A 5,322-nucleotide genomic window follows, 5' to 3' on the forward strand; every position below is an offset into this window, starting at 1 on the left:
AGAGAGAGAGAGAGAGAGAGAGAGAGAGAGAGAGAGAGAGAGAGGACGTCGACCTGAGGCGTCGCGAGGCAATATAGCTGGCGCGCGAAATGGGTCCCCGCGAGGCGTAACGTAGAACGTTTTCAGGGGGGCCTCGGGCAGGGCAGATAGGAGGTAGTTAGCGGAGGCAGGCTCGTAAGACTATGCTTGTAGTGGTGATACCTATATATGCCTCATCCTGTCCACCCTGGCTCGCGGTAAGGTGCATTCACAATGACAATCTCCAATTTTCCAAAGTTGTCCGCAAAAACCAGAACAAAATTTCAGGTATCTCTGATCGTCGTCTTGTGAACCTCATGTTGGATTCAGGATTGAGGAATAAAACCGTAATCAAATATTTGAGTGAAAGAATGGTTCTCTGTAGACTGTTAACAATTTTCGTCTGAATTTTCCGGAAATTTTTATCGTGTTCAAGTTCCACTGAAATTTTGGGAAATTTTGTCATTGAAAAAGCAAATATTCCATTGATTTTCTGTTGAAATCATCTGGAAATCAATAAAATACTTGATTTTTCAGTTCATTTATTCTGGGAAAATTCATAAAAATCCGGAAAATTCAGGGAAAAAATGAAAATTCATGTAATTTTGTTTCTGAATATTCATCTTTCACTCAAGTTGTGAAATTTCCATGTCACTCCCACTGAAAACTCGTGAATTTCCCCGAATTTTCCTTAAACTTGAAATTTTATAACCATTTTTTCCCTAAATCCGATTCAATGTCACTCCCATGAGATTTACTAAAATATCTTTCATGAGATTTCAACGAATTTCCAACAGTGTAGAATGTTTCCATCGCATTTCTCGTGCTTCGATTAGTGTTTATATGTAAATATTATAATCTCACTTAACATCAACTGATATACTTAATTCTGTAGCGAAGTATAAACTAAGATAAGTGCAAAAATGAACCAATAGAAATTTTTTCTAAACAATTACACTTATCCTAGTTTACAATTTCGCTACAGAAATGTCTTCCTGGGCTGTAGCTTACTCAGCACCTTTGCTGTCAATATCACTTTGTACTCTTATGTTGACAATTTTGTTATTTTTATCCCCCTCTGTAATGGGACTGTGTATCCTTCAAGCAGATTGATAAATAATAATAATAATATTTGAGTGAAAGGATCTTTGAAATGGAAATATTTAGTGGACCCTTGGAGACAGATCCAATGATTTGGGAAAGTATTTCTAGGAAAATAATGAGCATATAACACTCATCATCACCTGACACCGAAAAAACTTATGATCAAATAAGGGATTTGACCCTCTTGACCCTTTTCACCTTGGTGTACCCCGAGGCCCTTGCAGCCCTTTAGGGCCTAAAGGCCCCAATGGTCCTCAAGATCACAAAGGACCCCTCCGTTATCCCTTCTTGTAACATCAAATAGACTTATAATCAAATAAGGAATTTTGACCCTCTTGACCCTTGTAGCCCTTTTGACCCCTTTGTGTATTTCCGATTAATTCGGTCCATAAAAAGCCTCGAGGATTTAAATCCCCTCCAACTAGCGGAGCATTTCGTCATGCCGATTGTTTCAAGCACCCTTCAAGCCCCATTCGTCTGCAATTAGTCGGAATAATATGAATTTAGTATTTTGAATTTAGTGTGAAGACTCCTTAATCCATCGAGTCGCCCACCCGCGCCACGCAGACACGAGAGAGGAGCCCTGGGTTTCTCTTCAGTGTGTTCGCGAGGCCACGTTGCACACGTCCGTGACGGTCGTCTCCCCCCCCCCCCCCCCCNCCCCCCCCCCCCCCTCTCATCCCCCTCGGGCCATTCTCCCCATCTCTCTCTACTCCTCTACCCAACCACCGGGTCTTGTTCCTCGTTTTGGACCTGAAGACCGAAGGCACACAGATCGATCGTACGATTTTCCTCCACTGGGTTTTCCACGCTCAACGGTCACCCCCCGCAAAAGGGTGAGTGAACACAGTAGAAGGAGAGAGAGAGAGTGAGGGAGGGAGAGAGAGAGAGAGAGAGACTGCTGAGAATTTCGTGCCTCGCGATTCCTCAACATCGCGAGTATTTTCCCTCCCCACCAATCCCTCATCCCCTTTGCTCTCTTTTCGCCCCGCAGCATCGACGCCATCATGCTCACCCCCCCCTCTCACACTCTGTCCTCTTTCTCTTTTTCCATGGCATTTTTTTCTTCCTTCTCGGCTCGTTTCGGACTTGAACGCCGAAAGACCAGATCGATCGGTGAATTTCCTCGTTTTTTTTTCCGAGCTACCCTCGTTGTATACACTTTTCCGTTCTTTTTTTTAATCCGCCTTGCTTTCGCGTCTCGTTGCTAACCACCTGATTGTGCTTTTTGTCTTATTTCGTTTCTTGCGTTTTGTAAGTAATAATTTATGTCGGAGGGATGGAGTCCATTAGGTAATGAAAGATGGGAAGGATCGAGGATCGATGGGAGTGGAAATTGGGGTGGGATCGGGTGAACGGAGGAGTTGGAGGATCAATTGTGGTGGATGAGAATATGGAAAGTAGTGCTGAGCACGTTTTGGAAGGGGTTTTGGGGTATTTTATGTTGTCAGTTGACAGAATGCAACTATGAATGTCTTGGGAGGGTGGAAGGACTTCAATTTGAAAATGGGAAATGCTAATTTGGTGCAAGAAGCTGGCAAATGACTAGAATGCATGATGCCAAACTAACAAAATGTGATATGATGGTTTGAGGATGACTCGATCATGAAAAAAAATTGTTCAGAAAAATAGTCAGAACCAACCTACTTAACCAACTCATCCATCCTAATATTCTCAGATAAGTGAATCCAAATTTACTTGAATCTTGGATCTCTCATCACCAGATCTACATTAACTGCTTTATAACAGACAAGTCTGAGTTTTATGGATTCTCTGTGTGAATTATTTTCAGTGATAAAGGTGTCCATACCTTCTATTATCTCACACAAGTCACCATTCGTTCCAAAAAACGAAATAAGTAATGACAGTTGTCCATTTAGAGGAAGAAGCTGGTCGAAATAGCTAGAATTAATGGTGCAACAGTAACATAACTGTTATCACAGTTTGAGGATACCTCCATCGTAAGAAAATTGTTCAGAAAAATAGTCAGGATCAACGTACTTAATGATCTCGTCCATCCCAACGATATCAGATCAATCAACTCAAATTTGATTGGCTCTCATCAACAGATCCATGCCAACTGCTTTATAACCGACAAGCCTGAGTGTTATAGATTTTGTATATTAATTCTTCTCTTATGAAAGTGATCATTCTTTCCAAATAATCATTATTATCGCAGACAAGCCACCATTCGTGCCAAAAACGAAATGAGCTCAAAAATCCAAACTACGTCCAAAATCAGATGATTGTTCAATCCTCAAAAATAACTTCCCACGCCATAAAATGATTGTAATCGAATGAGTAATTACAATTGTCCATTTAGCGGAAGAAGCTAGTGAAAATACATCATAGCTTGAGGATGACTTGATCATGAAAGAAAGAAAATCGTTCAGAAAAATAATCAGGACCAACGTACTTAAGGAACTCATCCATCCCAACAATATCCGATCAATCAATTCAAATTTCATTGACTCTGTCATCAGCAGATCCATATCAACTGTTTTATAACAGACATGCCTGAGTGTTATAGATTCTGTATATTACTTCTTCTCTGTTATGAAGGTGACCATCTTTCCAAATAATCTTTATCTCACACAATCACCCCTCGTTCTAAAAAACGAAATAAGCTCAAAAATCCAAACCACGTAGAAAATCCCAGGAGTTTCCAATCTTCAAAAATAACTTCCCCCGTCATAAAATAATTGTAATCGAATGAGTAATTACAATTGTCCATTTAGCGGAAGAAGCTAGTGAAAATAGATTATAGCTTGAGGATGACTTGATCATGAAAGAAAGAAAATCGTTCAGAAAAATAATCAGGACCAACGTACTTAAGGAACTCATCCATCCCAACAATATCCGATCAATCAATTCAAATTCCATTGACTCTGTCATCAGCAGGTCCATATCAACTGTTTTATAACAGACATGCCTGAGTGTTATAGATTCTGTATATTACTTCTTCTCTGTTATGAAGGTGACCATCTTTCCAAATAATCTTTATCTCACACAATCACCCCTCGTTCTAAAAAACGAAATAAGCTCAAAAATCCAAACCACGTAGAAAATCCCAGGAGTTTCCAATCTTCAAAAATAACTTCCCCCGTCATAAAATAATTGTAATCGAATGAGTAATGACAATTGTCTATTTAGCGGAAGAAGGTAGTGGAAATACGTCATAGCTTGAGGATGACTTGATCATGAAAGAAAGAAAATCGTTCAGAAAAATAATCAGGACCAACGTACTTAAGGAACTCATCCATCCCAACAATATCAGATCAATCAACTCAAATTTGATTGACTCTCATCACCAGATCCATATTAACTGCTTTATAACAGACAAGCTTGACTATTGCAGATTCCCTACGTCAATTCTTCTCTGTCATGAAGGCCCCCATAAAACATTCCAAAAACTAAAACAATCTTGCAACTCCAAACCCCGCCAAAAATCCAGTACTTTCCAATCCTCAAAAACATCTCCCCGCATCATAAAACAATTACTCAACCGTCCTCCACCCCCAACCCCTCCGTTTATTCAATCCCTCAGTATCACTCCTCCACCATATCTCCCGAATAATCGTTATCTCCCATTACAACCTCTCGCAATTCGTCGTCCCTCAATCCTAAAGCCGATAGTCCCATCCACCCTGAACCAGAAATATGAATAACATCCTCAGAGTTCAGTGGGTCGATACACCTCACCCCTTCCAAAAACAATAGCCACGGTACCCGAAAAAAATTGCCAACCCAATCCCTCTCATTTATATTTCGCAGGCCTTTGCGAATCCGAGAGCCTAGGCCACTTTACCTATCTTATGTACACCACACAGACCCTTTCCACATAGATGTACCTATATACGGAGTACATGAGCACCGGAGGGTTGGAGGACCGTCGTTGATGGCACAGAGAGACCTTCCTCTCGCTTACTAGAAAGGGACACACAATCAGCCAAGTGACATGGCCCGTGTACGTGTAACTGAGACACATATAGAGACCGTTCCAAGGGGGGTTTGGACGCCGGCAATACGATGCCAGAGGGTGCCCAGAGGGGTTTGAGTGGGATGGAGAGGACGGTCGACGCCTTTGGAAACGCGTCGGTTGTGCCCTGGCACTAAGTATAGACATCCTCGCGACGCCGGCCGTCAATATACCACCCCTAACTAACCTCCATCCCCCAACCCCCCCTACCGCCCCCCCCC

The sequence above is a fragment of the Diachasma alloeum genome, unplaced genomic scaffold, assembly GCF_001412515.2.
Source record: "Diachasma alloeum isolate Michigan unplaced genomic scaffold, Dall2.0 Dall_scaffold_00368, whole genome shotgun sequence".
NCBI lineage: Eukaryota > Metazoa > Arthropoda > Insecta > Hymenoptera > Braconidae > Diachasma > Diachasma alloeum.